The sequence below is a fragment of the Trachemys scripta genome, chromosome 3, assembly GCF_013100865.1.
Source record: "Trachemys scripta elegans isolate TJP31775 chromosome 3, CAS_Tse_1.0, whole genome shotgun sequence".
Classification (NCBI taxonomy): domain Eukaryota; kingdom Metazoa; phylum Chordata; order Testudines; family Emydidae; genus Trachemys; species Trachemys scripta.
In genome coordinates this window covers 110,773,921-110,793,755 of record NC_048300.1, presented here as the reverse complement: position 1 = coordinate 110,793,755, position 19,835 = coordinate 110,773,921, and the positions used below count along the sequence as shown (strand labels likewise).

At 46.4% G+C, this 19,835-nt stretch overlaps 1 protein-coding gene across 4 annotated transcripts in view; it reads left to right on the top strand.

Annotated features, from left to right (window-relative positions):
• Positions 1-19,835, top strand: part of NCOA7 (nuclear receptor coactivator 7) — a 132,302-nt gene that overhangs the window by 22,292 nt on the left and 90,175 nt on the right. Inside the window, exon 2 of one of the 4 annotated variants that reach the window (XM_034765733.1) lies at positions 481-578. The exons of the other annotated variants lie outside the window; for them this stretch is intronic. The gene's annotated coding sequence lies outside the window, so the exon portion shown is untranslated. The remainder of the gene's footprint in view (positions 1-480; positions 579-19,835) is intronic. 4 annotated transcript variants of the gene reach the window in all.

Sequence of the window (19,835 nt, the reverse complement as noted above, 5' to 3'; positions counted from 1 at the left end):
AGCCTAGGAACAAGGTCAGCAGGGCCGGCTCCAGGCACCAGCTTGGCAAGCAGGTGCTTGGGGAGGCCACTCCAGAGAGGGGCGGCAGGTCCAGCTATTCGGCAGCAATTCGGCGGACGGTCCCTCACTCCCGCTCGGAGCGAAGGACCTTCTGTCAAATTGTTGCCGCAGATCGCAATCGCGGCTTTTTTTTTTTTTTTTTGGTAGCTGGCCCTGAAGGTCAGTAACATTCATTTGATACAGTGGGCATTCCGGTTATCCTAGACTATCTCCTTTCATTAAAGACTTCAGCTCTGGCCCTTAGCTCACTGCAGGTACACCTAGCAGCGATTAATGCCTTCTTACCTCCAGTGGAGGGATGTTCTGTCTTTACACATCTGGCTACTGTGCAGTTTATGAAGGGCTTGATCAGGACCTTCTCATTGGTCATTAAACCTACGCCTCAATGCGACCTTAACCTTTTCCTGTCAACACTCACAGGTCAACCCTTTGAACCTATGGCAACATGTGCTATGATCCACCAGTCCATGAAGGTGGAATTCTTAGTGGCAATCACCTCAGCTTGAAGGATCATTGAGGTAGGAGCCATAAAGGCAGATATTCCTTATACAATATTTCACAAAGAGAAGGGCTCCCTTAGGTTACACCCTAAATTTCTCCTCATGATTTTTTCTGAGTTCCATACCAATCAGTCAATACACTTACCTGTATTTTTCCAAAACCCCATGCTTCTTCCAAAAACAGGAGACTTCACTCCCTCAGTGTCAAATGCACTCTGGCGTTCTACCTACAAAGAATCAAACCAAACACATCCAAGACTCTTTGTTGCCATAGCAGAAAGATAACGTGGAAAAGCATTATCCTCACAGAGGACTTCTAAGTGGGTTTTGGGATGCATCTTAGAATACTACAAAATAGCAAAACTTTCCCCTCCTGGAGATATTACAGATTATTCCATGTATTGTGGAAAATTTACCACACAGTTGATTTTGGATCAGACAGCCTGAGGCTCCTTTATTGATCAATCAAACATGCATGCATAAGGCAGCCGAACACCCACCCGACAGATAAAATACAGGAGCGTTTATAGGACAAAACCACAATTAATAATACATACTTTTTTATCAGCATTATTGCCATATTTGGAATACAATATCAAGGGAATATAGCATAGCAAGCTTTCTTGTTATTCTTAGTTTGCCCTTTGCAGTTTCTTGCTCTGTCACCTGACATCTATTAATCATAATCTGTTACAAAGGTTAATTCTACTTTTATAATTTCTACAGTTAGTTCTGCTTTTATGATTTCTGTCTACCCTTCTCCTTTTTACCTCCCCCCTTTGCTCCAGGTCACACATACAGTTCACCTGACCCTACATACAGTTCACTTGACCAAAGTTTAGGCCTTAGTCCATTTTTCCTCCACACATGTGAGAACAAGACAGCCTCCATTGAACCTTTATTGGACATTCCACTGTAAGACATTTGCAGAGCAGCAACTTGGAGCCACAGTACATCAGCTACACTGCTATTTGTACTTTCACTAGCTCAATGAGAGCTATCGCAAGTACGTGTACACGAGCAGGGGAATCACATTCCTAACTACTAGTGGAGGCATAGCCTCTGAAATATTGTTAGGACTTTCAGGTTTAATTCAAAATGTGTAATGGTAGAAGCATGAGAGGAAGTAAGGAGCAGTAGATAAACCACAGGAATGGGAACTGAGAGGTCTGTGGCTCTGTCACAGATTTGCAATATGATCTGAAGGGGAGTCTCTTAACCTTCCTGGGGCTCAGTTTCTCATCTGTAAAAGGGTGGTAATGCTATTGCACAGAAACGTTGTCGGGTTTAATTAAATAAATAAAGAGTGTAGTGTTTTTTCAACATTTGAGAACCAACTAGAGCCCCAGTCCTACAAACACTTATGCACGTGCATCACTTTACACATGCAAGTAGCCCTGTTGACTTTAAGAAGTATATCATTCATTCTGTTTTTAAAAATGTTATATAGGGTTTTTCTGGAACATTCATCTTCCTATACGATATCTGATAAGAAAACACTAGCGTTTTCTCTTTGTAAAGCATACAGGGTTTGATTCTTTGCTGCGTTGCCTTGTGTTGCCATGTACGCTTGTGCAACATGGATATGAAATGCTGCCAAAACAGAGTGTTGGTGTTTTACACCAGCTTTGCACTGCTGTACATGCAAACACAAGATGCAAGGGAGTGAAGGTTTCCTTTAAACCTATATGGGAATGAACTTCTACAATGAGACTTACCCAAAACCCTTACAATTTAGATAGTCTGTTGAGAGCTACTTTTAACCTTCAATATTATACAACTCACCCCATATTAATGAATTACCATGTTATTTTCCAGTTTTTTTTTTCTAATAGCAATAGCTGAATTGCACACCATGATGTATTGCAGCATGTGGAAAATAACTTGATGGTGTTTGGTTGCCAAGTATTAAGGGCACAGGAGACTAAAGCAAGATGTTTTTATCTTTGACAAATACCATTGTTACTCGCAGCATGGGATTCCTTGCATTTTTATTCACTTACTCATGTTCTGTGAGGAAACATAGTGATTTGATTTGGGGCACAAACCTATTCCCAATTAAGTCAATAAAGGTTTTTCTGCTGAGTCCACTGGAAGCAGGATCATGTCTTTGGATTGGAAACAGTGTTGACACATTTTTTATTCTAGTTTTCAGTAGAAGGTATAGTGATCCCACAAGATGGAGCTACCATAGAAAATCTCTGTCTTCATTTAGCCTTAGAAATACAAGTCTGCATTGGTCTGATACCCAGCTAAGTTTATTTTGAACAAAATCCCCACAGAAATCTTTTCCATGTATTCAATTTCAAGTCTTTTATTTCTCTGTGTGTTTTCGAGTTGTATTAGATCAGTGATTTTCAACCTTTTTTCATTTGTGAACCCATTAAAAATTTTCAAATGGAGGTACGGACCCCTTTGGAAATCTCAGACATAGTCTGCAGACCCCAGTTTGAAAACCACTGTTCTATGATAATGGTGACCTTTCGCAGATCCCTTAGACCAGGGGTCTCAAACTCAGATGACCCTGAGGGCCGCATGAGGACTTGTGCATTGGCCCAAGGGCCGCATCACTGACACCCCCACCACTGCCTCTGTCCCCGTCCCCACTCCACCCCTTCCATTAGGCCCCGCCCCTACCCCACCTCTTCCCACCCCTTCCCTGCCCCATTCCAATCCCTTCCCTGAAGTCCCCACCCCAGCGCTGCCCCCAGGGGGTGCAGAAAGGGTGCAGGGTGCAGCAGGGGCTGAGGGCAGGGAGTTGAGGTGCAGGAGGTGTGCAGGGTGCTCAGGGCAGGGAGTTGGTGTGTGGGGTACAAGAGGGGTGCGGCGGGGGGTGGAGTGCAGGGTGCAGCAGGTGGCTCAGGGCAAGGAGTTGGGGTGGGAAGAGGTGGGGCAGGGAACAGTATGGGGTGGGGCAGGGAACAGCAGGAGGGGTGCGGGATGTGGCAGGGGGCTTAGGCAGGGAGTTGGGGTGTGGGATGCCGCAGGGGGCTCAGGGCAGGGAGTTGGGGGTGCAGGAGGGGTGTGGGATGTGGCTGGGGGCTCAGGGCAGGGAGTTGGGGGTGTAGGAAGGGTTCAGGGTGTGAGCTCCAGTCTGGTGCCACTTACCTAGAGCGGCTCTGGGGTGGCAGCGGCGCTCACGGGGGCCAGGGCAGGCGCCAGTGTCCCTGCAGCCGCTGGGGGAGGGGGAGAGGCTCGGGGTTCCCTGCTTGTGCTGCTCTTGCCGCTCCTCCAGGTACCTCCCACGAAGCTCCCATTGGCCACGGTTCCCTGTTCCCGGCCAATGGGAGCTGCGGGGGGCGCTGCCTGGAAGGAGGCAATGCTGGAGCCCTCTGCCTCCTTCCCCCTCTCCCCCGGCCCAAAGGGGCACGCTGCTGGCTGCTTCAGAGAGCAGTGTGGGGCTCGCAGCGTCAGGAGGCAATCCCATGGGTAGACAGAGGGGTGGGGGGTGGCGTGGGGAGCTTGGCGGGCCCGTCCCGCTGGCCGTGTGTTTGAGACCCCTGCCTTAGACATAGTCTGTGGACCACAGGTTGAAAACCACTTTATTAGATTTTACAAGTGCAGTATCATTGCAAGAAACACTGTAGGCCTGCTGCTTCAACTCTTACTCACCCAAACACATTGAAATCAATGGAAATATTTGCATAAGTAAGGATTACTCTTGTGAGCAAGGATTGCATGAGCAGACTCAATCTCACCCCAATGAGGAAGCTTTCCAGGTGTAGTCTAGCAAGTTGATTGGACCATGACATTTTGCAAAGACAAAGAGCTTATTCATATTTGTGTTTTGGAAATTTCTTTAAAATTCACATGGTAATCAGTACCTTGATTACATAATTGAGGGTAAAAATTCCCTGGTTTTCTTAAGGTAACCTTCTTATAACTTCTGCATTTATTGTTCATGGCACTTAAATCTAATTTAATAAAATGTAGCTCAGGCTAAATTATATGTCTGTGCTGGAGCTTACTTATAAGCCTCCAATCTTATTTGTAGTTGCCAGAAGAAAGAACTAAATAAGCTGTGGCTTACTCTAATCTTTGCTGGCTATGCATTTCTGTTGCCTTTTTATCCTGAGACCCTGCAGTGTTGTTCTTCTACTTGGGTTTTTATGATTGCAGCAAATGAAATGAACTAGTTGATCATGACAGTAATTCAAAGTAAACCTGATTGGTCCAGTCATTGCTGAATAACGTAATGAAAATTGACATCGCCTTTCACTGTGCAGGTATAGTGTTAAAATCCACCTGCTTGTTGTACTGTTTGAATAAATGGAAAGGCATGTTAAAATGAATATTTCTTTAAAGACTTGATAATATATGTGCTTCAGCCCAGTAACCCACAGCATGTAAACCTTATTCTCATTTCCACGACTTGATAACAAATCAGAATCCTCACACTCCAAACTTACTTGCTTCACAATAAGTCTGTATTGAATAAGCTTCTTCTGTCACAATCATGAAACTGTGTAGGTGGATCCTTGCACCCGCATAGAGCCCCATTGACTTTACTGGGTTCCATGTGTGCACAGAAATCTGCCCTCTTGAAGCCAGTTGCAGGATCAGGTCCCTAATTAGTAAAATGGAGTAAATACTTCCACTTGCATTGCTCTAGCTTGCTGAACTCTTCCTTTTTTCACTCTGATCCATATTTCAAGATCATTCTCAGAGTGCTGTATATAATTTTTCCTTAAGAAACCCCCCCCCACACACACACACTACTACTACTTCATTTTTATAATGTTGAGTCCTTTTTGCTACCTATTTTCTGGCTGTTTTATTGGTAATATCCTTGCTGCTATCACTGTGTCCTTATATGTGTCAAATTGACATTGAAACAAATAAAACCCTGCATGTTTTCTTACATTTCAAATATAGTCCTCTCCAAGGAAGCAGATTGAAACAGAACCCTGTGTTTAGATTGTAAGCTCTTTGGAGCAGGGAATCTCTCTTCTATGTTACATGTGTGTGCAATAACTAATACAGTTGAGCCCTGATTCAGGCCTCTTAACAATAATAGGAAGCAATCAAATGTATCTGTCCTCCACTTAATAATATAGTGGTTATTCTGTGCTAGAAATTCAGAAAGCTGTTGAAATGCAGGCTCAGACCTGCTATGTCTTCCATTGTTTGTTGGAGAACCTAAAGAGAGAAGGATGGTCCAGTGGTTAGCATGCTAACCTGGGACTTTGGAGACCTGGGTTCAGTTTCCTGCTTTGCTACAGACTTCCTGTATGATATCAGCAAGTCATTTAGTCTCCATGTTCCTCTGTTCCCCATCTGTAAAATGGAAATAATAGCACTTCCCTACCTCTCAAGAATTTTGTCAGGAAACATACAACAAAGATTGTGAAGCATGTATATATTACAGTAATGGGGGACATGGAAGAGAGAAAAGTGCTAGATCTTGTATGGGTTAGGCCTGGTCCGCTACAAACTTAGGTTGACATAAGCCGCATTAAGTCAATCTAATAATGTGTTTCTAGACTACTGTCAAAGTTAGACTCAGGACTCATAGTTTGTCAGACCACTCTGTTTTATTAGCACAGCGCTCTGCTAATACATTCAGATAATGTGAGCCCCCATGCAAGATTCAAACAGTCTTATTTATACAGATAAAAGGGTGCGAACTAAACAAAGGGACAGAGAGAGCAAATTGAAGAATTTGCCTAGGGCACAATATGCATATCTTACTTCCTTATTAGCTCTTATTATCTAAGACTAATGCTTCACCAATCGCCCTTAAGTGGAGCAATTGATTAACAGTTTCCTGACACCTGGATTGCAGCATTTCATACAGCATTCTTTAATTCATTCTATTTCTTTAATATAATTCATTTCACTTCCACACTACCGAATCCCTTCCGCTGACCTAAGTGGCCTATAAAGTCGACTTCTGTACTCCACCTCTGCGAGAGGCGTAGCGCTTGATTCAACATCCACGAGTCGACATGGGATAGTGTAGACACTGCACTGTGTAATTCGAATGAATTGGCCTCCAGGAGGTATCCCACAGTGCTCCCCTGTGACTGCTCTGGAGATACTTTCAACTTCACTGCAAGTCAGCCAGGTACACAGGAAACAGCTGCTCCCCTGTTAAAACCCTGGGAACTTTTGAATTTTCATTTCCTGTTTGAGCTGCATGTAGAGTTCACCAGCACAGTTGATCTTGGAGACTCAAGGCCGCAAATGCAATCCAGCATGGAGAACACAGGAGGTGGTGGATCTTATTGTTGTGTGGGGAGAAGAGTCTGTGCTGACAGAGCTCCGATCCAGCAGATGAAACGCTGACATTTATGCCAAGATTGTACGGGGCATGATGCGGGAGAAGGGCTACACCAGGGACATGCAGCAGTGCCGCGTGAAAATAAAGGAGCTTTGGTAAGCATACCAGAAGACAAGGGAGATGAACAGTTGTTCTGGTTCTGCCCCATGAGGAGCTGCATGCGATTCTTAGCGGTGATCCCACCACTACTCCAAAATTCTCCGTGAATACCTCCCAGGAGCCCCGTGTGGCCTTGAGCAACAGTGATGAGGATTTTTTGAGGAGAAGGAGAATGCGCGGCAGGAAAGCAGAGGATCCATTCTCCCTGACAGCCAAGAACTGTTTTTAATGCTGGAGCCCATCCCTACACAGGACCAGTTGGCAACGGAGTGTAATGCCGGGGAAGGCACCTCTGGTGAGTACACATTCCCAATCAAACCGTAGGGGTTACAGGCTATCATTTTTTATGTTTAATCTGAACAAAAAAGTAGGTGTAGAGGGTATCGGTGGCCAGTCCAGCTATGCAGAGGGTGCTCTCCGAAAAAGACTGTTTACGTGCACAGGGATGGCCCAGGAATCCTCCATGGAGATCTCTAGGAAGCTTTCATGGAGGTACTCTGCAATCTTTTGCAGAAGGTTTCTGGAAAGGGCTACCTTATTTCGTCCTGGTAGGACACGTTCCCGCGCCACTCCAGTATTAACTCTGCAGCACACAGCATTGCAGCATAAGGACCAGGTCTGTACCCAGACGCTTGCAGAATCTGCTCCTTTGCCGCCTCTGTTACCCTCAGGAGAGTGATATTGTTAGGGTCACCTAGGAAACAGGGTAAGTTTTCAATGCTAGTCCTTAAACTGCAAACAATTTAACAAGTAATCTGCCCCCTGTTTGGTGAAATCTGGGTCACACAACCACGCTTTCCCAAACATGCCATAGTTATGATTGGAAGGGATCACCATGTACTGCAAGCAGCATTATAAAAATAACAAAACAAAACAGGGGTGGCGGGGTGGCAGCTTCCTGTTTGTTCTCCCCCCCCCCCCCCCCCGATACTGCTTTTGTAAAAAACGATCTATTTGGGGGGAGGCTTTACACTGGTGCCTGTCCTCAAGCACCATCCAGGTTGCTAGGGGAAAGGGGGTTTTTCTCAAGTTCCAACCTGTGATCCCAAGGATGTCTTCACAAAAGCAGCAGCACAAGGCCTCTCACCCATGCCTCATGGCCTTACTCACCATGGCTGGAGCAGCAGACCGACTCTTGCAATAGCCAGTGGTTGTGATTACGTTGTGGCTTGCAGTGAAGTATATTGAGGGGTGTTTTATTATAAAAAAAAAATTAAGCTTGCACCAGAAACAATGTATGCACTGTCAATACTCCCTTGTGCTTTACATTCCTTGCAGCTGAAACCTTGTCTGTTGGAGCATCCTCCACACTGGGACAGAGACTTTCCCAGATTAGAAGGCGGAAAAAGAAGACTTGGTAGAACATGTTCAATGAGTTAATTGCGCACTTCTGAGAGTGATAAGATGGAGCTCAGAGCATGGAGGATTACACTGTCCAAGGACATGGACAGGGAGGCAGGAGAGCATGTAGGGAATAGGAGCGTGCCACACAGGAAAGGATGCTGTGGATTATGAAGGCGTGTTGACATGTTGAGTGTCTGGCTGAGGTTCAAGGAAGGCAGCTGGATGCTAGAGTCCCTCTGCAGCCTATGCTGAACTTGCTGCCCATAATCACCCAGTTCTACATCCTCCTCCCACAATGTCCTATGAGGCAGAGGAGGGGGGCGAAAGTTTGATATCCCTTGCACTCAACACCAGGGGAGGGTCCTTGTACCCGAAGGCGCCCATTTCTACACCTTTGATTGTTATTGCAGTGCACTTATAAGCAAACTTCCTTGTTCCCTCCTCCCCCCCAGTGTTATCAGCCCTTTTGCCCCAGGTTATCTTACTTTTCTTTGCTGTCTCTGTGTGTTTGTGTGCATAATAAAACATAATGGATTGAGGAGAAAAGATTCTTTATTCATTCAACACATGGTGGTTGGTGGGGGTGAAGTTTACAGGGGAGAAAATGCAATGGAGGGGACAGTTTGGTTAGGAACAACACAGATAACGGTCACATTATTCTGGCTTATTGCTGAAACTGGTTTTCAAAGCTTCACAGAGACGCGAGCCTAGGGTTACCATACGTCCGGATTTTCCTGGACATGTCCGGCTTTTGGGGCCTCAAATCCCCGTCCGGGAGGAAATCCCAAAAAGCCGGAAATGTCCGGGAAAATAGGGAGGGAGGGGCCGCCGGTGTTCGGCCGGGGGCCGGGCCGGGGCTGGCGCCCCAGGGCCCAAGCCAAGCCGGGCAGGAGACGCCGGGGCCAGAGCCTCTTGGCCTGGGCCGGCCGGTCAGCCACCGGAGGGAGCCACTCGGCCGGGGGGGGTCGGACTTGGCTGCGCCTCCTCGCACCCCCCAGCCCCAGCCCCAGCTTGCCTGCTGCCTGCCTGCTTCAGGCTTCCCGCGAATCAAATGTTCGCGGGAAGCAGCGGAGTTGGGGCGGGGCCGGGAAGGGACAGGGGCGGGGCTGGGGGGCGGAGTTGGGGCAGGGCCGGGGACCCGTGGAGTGTCCTCATTTTGGACACTTAAAATATGGTAACCTTACACGAGCCCCTTGATGTGCTCTTCTTATTGCCCTGATGTCTGGCTGTTCAAAATTGGCGGCCAGGTGATCTACCTCAACCCCCCACCCCAGCAGAAACTTTTCTCCCTTTGTTTCACAGAGATAATGGAGCACACAGCAGGGAGCAATATCAGTGGGGATATTGCTTTCACTGAGGTCTAACCTAGTAAGCAAACAACACCAGCAATTTTTTAAACATCCAAAGGCACATTCCACCACCATTCTGCACTTAGTCAGCCTATGGTTGAACCAGTCCTTACTGCTGTCTAGACTGCCTGTGTATGGCTTCGTGAGCCGTGGGAGCAAGGGATAGGGGCTGGGTCTCCCAGGATCACAAGTGGCATTTCAACATCATCAATGGTTATTTTGCGGTCTGGAAAGAAAGTTCCCACTTGCATCTTTTTGAACAGACCTGTGTTCCTAAAGATGTGTGCATCATGCATTTTTCCCAACCATCCCACATTGATGTTGGTGAAATGGCTCCTGTGATCCACCAGCACTTGCAACACCATTGAGAAGTACCCCTTTTGGTTTATGTACTCTTTGGCAAGGTGGTCTGGTGACAAGCTAGGGATATGCGTTTCGTCTATCACCCCGCTGCAGTTAGGGAATCCCGTTGCAGCAAAACCATCCACGTTGCCCAGAGTCACTACCCTTCTTAGCAGTAGTCTGTTGGTGGCCCTGAAAACTTGGATCACAATAGATCCCACAGTAGATTTACCCACTCCGAATCGATGCCCCACTGACTGGTAGCAGTCTGGCATTGCAAGCTTCCACAGAGCTATCTCCTCTCGCTTCTCCACTGTCAGAGCAGCTCTCATTTTAGAATTGCTGTGCTTCAGGGCTGGGGAAAGCTCTTCACACAGTTCCTGGAAAGTGGCCTTATGCATTCAGAAGTTCTGCAGCCACTGCTCGTCATCCCATAGCTGCATAACGATGCGGCCCCACCAGTCAGTGCTTGTTTCCCAGGCCCAGAAACAGCGCTCAACTGTGTCAAAGTGATGCATGACTGTCACCAGCAACTGCGAATTGCTCTGCTCTATGTCTTCCAGCAGGGCTGCTTGTGTGGCATCACATTGTTCCATGCAGCGGCTCCTATATTGGCTGTGTAAATACTGCAGGATAAGGTGCGAGGTGTTTGTAATGCTCAAAACAACAGCGTACAGCTGAGCAGGTCCATGCTTATCGTGCTGTGGCATCCGTGTGGGTAACCCAGGTTTATGAAAAAAGTGCAAAAAAGGCTTGGTTTGTTTGCCATTGATTTCAGGGAGGGAGATAGGTAAGTGCATCATGGGAGGCTAATGCCATGTTCCCATAACCACCTGTGCCAATGTTTTGGTCCCATAAGGCATTGCAAGCCCAACCCAAAATTCCACTCTGCTACGTGCAGTGTGGGATAGCTACCCACAGTGCAGTGCTCCGTGCGTCGATGCAAGCCCTGCATCACAGGATGCACTCTGTCGACACAACGAGCATAGTGTGGACACGCAAGATCGACTTGCTTAAGTTGGAGGCTTGATGTCGACTTACATACAGTCAAACTTAACTTTGTAGTGGAGATGTGGCCTTAGATTTTCACAGTTTCTCTGTGGGATGTGTCTGTGTGTGGTGACATTTTTCATGTGTGTGATTCTTAAACTTGTTGCACAAAGTGACAAGCACCAGATAAAGCACCAGATAAACTGAATGTCATATCAAAATACCAGAATCTGTTTCATGCTCATCTGTGAACTAATATTGTTGAATATACCATCAGCAATTTGCACAGCTCAGGAAAATAGTACTTGATGCTTGAGAACTCTGCCGCAGAGCCAGTCAAAAAGTGATTATAGGTTGTTACCCTGGTGTGCACCAAACAGACTTATTTAAAGAAAACAAATGACTTGGAACACAAATAACAAAATGTTCTTAATGTTTAATTAATTTGTTGTTTAAAATCAATCAGTTCATCTTGATAGATTGAGAGGTGAAAAGAAGGAAGAAAATAAGAGTCCCTAAGACTCAGTTAAAAGGGGTTAATGAAAAGGGGTTAGAGGACTATTTAGGTATTAATAAAATAAACCAAAAGCAAGAAGCCTAAACACATAACTAACTCAAATTTGTAGTATAGTTTTAAATATTTCATATTGGTATATATTTTATTTGACTATGTTATTTAACACTGATTTAATTGTTCTCAACATGGAGTTTAGCAATAACTCATCTTGAGAGCGAGTGTATGAGATCATTCAACCAGATCTTCCCTCTTTCGAAAACTGTGTCTAAAAAACAAAACAAAACAAAGCAAAAAAACCCTAGCATCATCAGAGTCCTTAAATAGAAACTTTCTCCCATCTTTTGAAAAGTACATTTTAGTAGGAAATAATACTGAACCTGAAATACCTATAAAGAGAAATTCAACTCTGTCATACTTGTGTTTTTGAGCTTGGGCCATGCTGGCAGCAGGGCCGCCCGGGGATGGGGGAGGGGAGGGCGGCATGTGGGGCAATTTGCCCCAGGCCCTGCAGGGGCCCCTATGAGAATATAGTATTCTATAATATTGCAACTTTTATGTATGGAAGGGGCCCCCGAAATTGCTTTGCCCCAGGCCCCCTGAATCCTCTGGGCGGTCCTGGCTGGCAGTATTTGAGAATATGAGTATCTTTCTCCCTAATAAAAATATTATCTTTGGACCTCCATAGAAGCTTCATGATCCAATCCTTATCTATAGTACAGAAAATGTTACTACAAGAGGTGGATTTTTAAATATCTGTCCTAACCTAAATTAATCTAATCTCTTTTCTGACAGTATTGAAGGGACACTATCTGTTACAGTGAAAAATATGGGGTTTCTTTATTTAATAAAAGTTATAAAAATGTATTAAAGAATTTTCAAATGTTTTTAAATTTCAAGTAAAAATGTGTATTATTTAGAACTAAACATTCCCCTGTAGTGTTTGTAATCAAATCATTGCAGCATTGAACTAATGCATGAGAAACAGAAACTGAAGCTTTTCTTTCCCAACTATTATTTTTTGGTAGTAATTATTGTAGAGTGTTATGTTGTCATGATGGGAGATGGTCCATGAGACAATATCGCTATTGTAATGTGATCCGTGCTATGAAAAAGTTTCAGAACCTCTCGCCTAGTTTGTTTTCCTTGTTCAAGTGAAGCGCAAAAACGCCAAACATAAATGGTGAAAACTAAATTAGATTTTTTTTAAAATGTGCATTTTTAGTATCTGTTTCTATAGTAACATTAAGACAGAATTTTTTGTTAAGTACAGATTTTAACCTTACAACATACCTTTAAGATACATTAGTATTTTCTCTGGAATTACTCAAATTTCTTTCAGAGAAAGTGAGCTAAGATTTAAAACTAAACAAAACAATAGAAGAACTTCTTAACAATGTTTGAGATGAGCTCATTATTTCCCTCTCAGTACAATAAGACAAAAAAGAACAAACACTTTACTTCTCTTTTAAGAATTCCTCAATTTTATGTGAATGCCCTCACTTCACTTCTACGTTATATGTTATGTTCCCATTTTCAGGGTAGTCCATTTATCCTGAATAGAATACTGCACTTCTATTGTATTTAATCTTGATTTTGAAGTTGCCTGAAGGGATACATTCTGCTGCTTTTGTTTGTGTTGTATGGAGCTGAAATGGGAAGCAAATTGTAGCCTCTTGACTTAGCAAATCTACGCATGAGAATGTATGTGACACTCCGCACAGAATGCTTTTGTTTTTACTACCTGATGGGTGGTCAAAGTTCGAGAAGAAGAAGAGGCTCCTTCTGCACTTGAACTTCTTGAAATTTACTGGATAGATGGCACTTGAACTCCAAGTGCAGGCTTGACTCTAAATACAGCACAAGCAAAAAAAGTGACTGTTGTTGCCTTATATTTAAGCATCTAAGTATTTAGGACTTGGTTCTGAAAGCTGTTCAGGGCCTCCCAAAGAGGCTGGATGTAAGCATGCTCCTAATTTTTCAGGAGGCACTCAGCATCTTGCATAATTGGACCCTAAGTATCTGGGACAGAATGACATGTTATGGTGTTTTTCCTATGCTACTGTCACATAGGCCTTGGCTACACTTGCAGATGTGCAGCGCTGTGAGTTAAACCTGACTTCGTGCAGCTGAGTAGGGAAAGCGCTGCAGTCTGTCCACACTGACAGCTGCCCAGCGCACTGTCGTGGCCACATTTGCAGCAATTGCAGCGCTATTGGGAGCGGTGCATTATGGGCAGCTATCCCACAGAGCACCTTTTCCCATTCAGGCGTCGTGTGTTGTGGGAAGAGGGCGTGGGTGCGGGGGATTCTGGGTCCTGTCCCAATGCCCCGTGATGCATCGCTTCGCATCCCAGAAATCCCTTTGTTTCCATCCACCTTTGGCGCCATCTTTCAACGGTTTCTGTGCAGTGCGATCTGCCTGCGGGAAATGGAGTCAGAACTGTTGAGGCGTACGCTGACGAGTCTCGCCAGCACGTCACATTTGGCTGTCGAACTATTCCTTAAGATCCAAAGTGACAGTGAGGGTGAGGAGTCCGACGATGCTATCGAACCGCGTAACGCGTATGACACGAAATTGCTTGTGGCATTCATGGACATGCTCAGCACCGTGGAACGCCGCTTTTGGGCTCGGGAAACCAGCACCGAGTGGTGGGATCACATCGTCATGGAAGTCTGGGATGATGAGCAGTGGCTGCAGAACTTTCGGATGAGAAAAGCCACTTTCATGGAACTGTGTGAGGAGCTCGCCCCCACCCTGCGGCACAAGGACACGAGATTGAGAGCTGCCCTGCCAGTGGAGAAGCGGGTGGCTATTGCAATCTGGAAGCTGGCAACTCCAGACAGCTACCGGTCGGTCAGCTTGGAGTGGGAAAGTCGACCGTTGGAATCGTGTTGATGCAAGTTTGCAAGGCCATTAATCGCATCCTACTCAGAAGAACCGTGACTCTGGGTAACATGCAGGAAATAGTGGATGGCTTTGCACAAATGGGGTTCCCTAACTGTGGAGGGGCGATAGATGGGACGCACATTCCTATTCTGGCACCACCCCACCTAGGATCCGAGTATGTTAATCGGAAGGGGTATTTCTCTATGGTTCTCCAGGCGCTTGTGGATCACTGTGGGCGTTTCATTGACATTAACACAGGCTGGCCTGGAAAGGTGCATGACGCACGCATCTTTCGGAACACTTAGCTGTTCAGGAATATGCAGGCCGGGACTTTTTTCCCAGAGCGGAAGATCACGGTAGGGGAAGTTGAAATGCCCATTGTGATCCTTGGAGATCCCGCTTACCCGTTAATGCCGTGGCTCATGAAACCCTACACAGGGAGCCTTGACAGCAGCAAGGAACGATTCAACTACAGGCTGAGCCGGTGCCGAATGACTGTGGAGTGTGCCTTTGGCCGTTTAAAGGCCCGCTGGCGATCTCTGTATGGGAAGCTGGACTTGGCCGAAAACAGCATCCCCGCGGTTATATCTGCATGCTGTGCCCTCCGTAATATTTGTGAAGGGAAGGGTGAAAGCTTCACTCAGGCATGGACCTCCGAGGTTTAACACCTGGAGGCTGAATTTGCACAGCCAGAGAGCAGGGCTATTACAGGGGCCCAGTGCGGGGCTGCAAGGATTAGGGATGCCTTGAGGGAGCAATTTGAGGCTGAAAACCAGCAGTGATATCTGGTGCCCTGCACGGGAGTGAAGTGCAGTAGTTCCAATCTTTAGGAATCAGTGTTTGCTAAGCAGACAAGCAGACTTGCAGTGCCTGTTTATTTCCTGGACTAAGGAGTCTTTTACTTTATGCAATAATAAAGAATGTTTTCAAACCCAAAGAATCCAGTTATTGAAAAGAAAAAGAAATTATTTATTGAAAAGAAACAAGGGGGTGGAGTGGGGAACGGTACAATCACAGATTCGTGTATGTCCTGTCTGGTGTGCTGTGCAGTGAGTGCTGCACTTCAGGACAGCTATACTGCATGGTGATGGGGGTTGAGTGCAGAGGGTAAGGGTCGTGGTTTTCAGGGCTGGGTGGTGAAGATACTGGTGTTGGAGGCAGCGGGTGGCGTGAAGAACACGGAAGTTGGGGAAAGTGGGTTGGAGGTGACAGTGGGGCACAATGGAAAGAGTTTGGGGACAAGGGCTGTGGGAGGGTGGTGTTTGCGGTACTGCTCCTCTTTCTGCATGGCTACAAGCTCCTGGATAGCGTCTGCTTGGCACTCCAGGATGCTTATGAGCCGATCCGTGCTTTGCTGCCGCCGATGCGCTGCGTTTTCCTGGCGGATCCTGCTTTCTCTCTCCCTCCAGTCCTGTGCTTTCTCATTCTCTTTAATAGATTGCCGCATCACTTCTTGCAGCATGTCTTCTTTGCTTTTTCGCGGTCTCTTCCTGAGTCTTTGCAGTCTCTGAGCAGGCGATAAGAGGGACGGCTGAGGTCTCAAGGTTGATGCAGCTGTATAGGCAAAATGCAACATTTAACAGAGGCAGCATTGTTTATACCAGACAAAGTAGTGATTCCCCCCGCACTTAAGGAGTAGAAAACACACAGGGTCTACACAATAGCATAATTTTCCCGTCCGAAACAGAGCACACATGTCCCACGGGAGCCTCAAAATGGTGAGTAAAGGGGACTGATTGTTTCAGGGCTGCACTGTCCTCTGGGTTTCTGTGCCTTGGGGAGAGCCAACAGCTTCAGGGGGCACCTACACTGAACACTGTCCCAACATTTTCCACAGGAGTTCGTCCTGGACGATATCTCGCTGCTGAGGTGACCTGGGAAGCAAGGGAGGGTCTTCTACTGCAATGCGGCTTCTGCCCTGGCCCATATGCAGCTTGCCTGTGTGCAGCAATGGTCCCCCCGCCCCTCGCGGCACAGTGGCGCGGACATGTTAGCCTGGCTGGGACAAGGACCACGGTGGCTCTCCCGATAAACCTGCGCAAGCGCATTGCACACGTTCTGGATGAGACATTCGAGGAGATTACCGAGGCCGATTACTGCGATGTGATAAACCACATCAATGCACTATTCTGCATCTAGGCATTCATGCCTAACCCTCCTCTCCCAAAGAGCCCGCACCGAAAAAATTCCTTCCCGAAAAAAAAAACGCTTACCAGGAACCTGCTCTTCTGTTTGTCCTCCACCAAGTACCGGCCACTGTGACTGGCTACCTTCCTCCTGGCTCGAGAAGAGCTCCTGGCTGCATGGCTCCAGGGATTCCGGGGTGTCTCCATCCGGCCCATCACCATCACTCCCATTTTCCTCCTCCTCCTCTTCCTCCTCCCGCCCCCACACTGGCTCTGAAGTGTCCATGGTGATGCTCGGAGTGGAGGTGGGGTTAACCCCAAGTATCGCATACAGCTCTTTGTAGAATCGGCATGTCGTGGGGGGAGCACCCGAGCGGCCATTTGCGTCACGGGCTTTGCAGTAGGCACTCCGCAGCTCCTTCACTTTAATCCTGCACTGCAGGGCGTCCCGGTCCTGGCCCCTTTCCATCATGTCCTTTGATATCTTCCCGAAGGTATCGTAATTCCTACGGCTGGAGTGCAGCTGGGACTGGACAGCTTCCTCCCCCCAAACACTGATAAGGTCCAGCAACTCGCCATTGCTCCATGCTGGGGCTCGCTTGGCGTGTGGAGGCATGGGTCACCTGGAAAGATTCGCTGATAGCACTTCACGCCAGGCTGAGCAAACAGGAAGGGGATTTTTAAAATTCCTGGGGAATGTAAAGGGTGGGTCACATGGTTGGTTACCTGAGGCCAGGGCAGTAGAGTTTGAACTGATGACCAGAGTGGCTAGAACAGGCATTGTGGGTTACTGCCGAATAATTCTGGAGGCCATTCACAGTGCGTTGGGCGGCCACACTGGAGCTGCAGCGCTGCAGCGGCAGCGCTGCACTCGCTATTCCTCTCGGAGAGGTGGAGTACATGCAGCGCTGCAACCACGGAGATACAGCGGTGCAAATGCCTTGTCAGTGTGGATGGGGAGTGAGTTACAGCGCTGGGGGCGGCTTTACAGCGCTGCAACTCGCAAGTGTAGCCAAGGCCATAGATCCTAGTATCCTACTGAAGACTGCAACATTTTAGTTTGCAGAGCACTTGATTGGGATTTTTCAGCATTTTTTAAAATGATAAACCTGTCTAATCTATCTAATTCAATTTAGGGTTTATAATGATTGCTGTTACAGACTCCAATGATGACCACTAAATAAGATAACTGTATAGAAAGAAGATTTTAATTTGGAATATGTTCAGTTAACCACAAAGAATTTGTAAGAATAGAAAGTGCATTTTGATGCTGTACATGTTGAGGAACATGGGCTGATGATGTTCAGAGCTCATTATATGGGGATGGGGAAATTATTCCACATGTTTTGATAGAATATAATATTACACTCTACCAAATATCTGCTTCTTTGGTATTACATTTACTTTGATAGATGCCTGCTAGTTTGAGGAGTGTGATTTTAATGGAGAAACAAAACCGGTGGGAACAGATTATGCTAAGGGGTAAATTTTCTGTTGCTTACATGGAAAATCATTTCTATGTCTCCCATTACTAAGGGGGGTGATGGATTCTCCATCTCTTGATAGAAGATGTGCTTTAGCTAAGCCCAAGTTATTGGGCTCAATGCAGGAGTAACTGGATGATATTCTACGGCCTGTATTATAGAGGAAATCAGACTACTTAGATGATCTAATGGTCCCTTCTGGCCTTAAAATCTAATCTAGTGTGCAGGAAAGTTACTCCCAATTAAATTACTACTTCCATCTGTGTATGTGTGTGTGAGAAAATGAGCATATGTCCATCAGAATAGCCTCTTGGAAAAAGAGTTGCTCCAGTGGCACTTTGGATGGGATTTTCAAAAGCGCATGGCATTGGCCTGTCATTGACTTCAGCAGGAGCAGCGTTAGACCAGTGCTGAGTAGCAGTGTAGGCCTCCCCCATATCTAATAGCTTAGTGATTAGGGCACTCAGTTTGGATGTGGGAGACCCAGGTTCACGTTCCAAGTCTGGAGCAGGGATTTAAATCCGGGTCTCCCATGTCACAGGGGAATGCCCTAACCACCAAGCTATTTGTTGACTAGCCTGGGATAGGTGTCTCTGAACCTCTTTCGTAGAAGTGGTTTCATTTTGTGTAAATAAATAAATATTCATTGAGAATTACTCTCTAGCCTGGCGGTTAGGGGGAGGGGAGGACACCTGTGTTCAAACCCCTGCTCCAATTAATATTTTGCCCAGCTGTAGTGCAGAGCCCATTTGAAAATCCTACCCTCTGGCTTAAAAGTGCCTTGGTCCTGCATTGTGTAAAGAAGCTGTGATGCCAATGTATAATGACATAAACAGATATCTAGCCAAAACTGATATGTTAATCTGCAATAGTTTAAAACTTTGGATGTTATCGTGATCTTCTTTAGGTATATTTTTCATTTCTCATACATCCCAGAAAAGTCACTGGTTCCTTGTTCGAGGTGGTTACAATTCATCTGCAAGCACCGTACAGGTTGACCCTCTCTAATCCGTCACTCCCTGGTCTGGCAACATCCATGGTCCGACATAGGCACCGACTCAGTGGGTGTTCCAGGGCTGGAACACCCATGGGGAAAAATCAGTGAGTGCAGAGCCTCCACCGGTGCCAAACTCTCCACTCTGCCACCCTCCGCCCGCGCCTCTTGCGCACTGGTGACCCCAACTCCTCCTCCTTCCTCCCAACTCTTCCGGAGCGCCATGAACAGCTGATTCATGGCATTCAAGCTCTGGAAGGGAGGGAGAGGACCTGGGGTTGGCGGCTAGGACCCCGGGCGAGGGGCTGGCGGCTGGGACCTGGGACTGGCATTGGAGCCCCCAGGCAGGGGGCCGGTGATCGGGACGCAGGTGTGCTGGGCGCAAAGCCTGGGGGTGCTGCAGCACCTCCCATACCCCTACTTCCCACGCCTATGGAGACCCAATGGAACTCTGCATTGACTTCCCGTGGTTCAGCAAATTCTTTAGTTCAGCTCCGGTCAGGTCCCAAGGATGCCGGACTAGAGAGGTTCAACCTGTACCATCGTTATTTGTGATCTTCCATATTGGTTTAATGAGGAATGAAAAATAATACCTGTGCTGTTACAGATAAAACAGATTGCTTTTTACTATTTCAAGTTGAATTGGCAGTGGGCCCCTACTCAAACTTTCTGGTTTGTTGCTTTTGTCAGCATTTTTCAGTAAATTCAATTTAAATTATTATTTCAGGTTTTGCTTCTCGTATTATAGGATTTCTAGGCAGTTTGGGATCATTATGGTCATAACTGGGAAACAAAGGAAGAGTGGGCTTTTTTGGTATATACAACCAATTTACCAATCTGTAAAGGATAAAATATTTACAA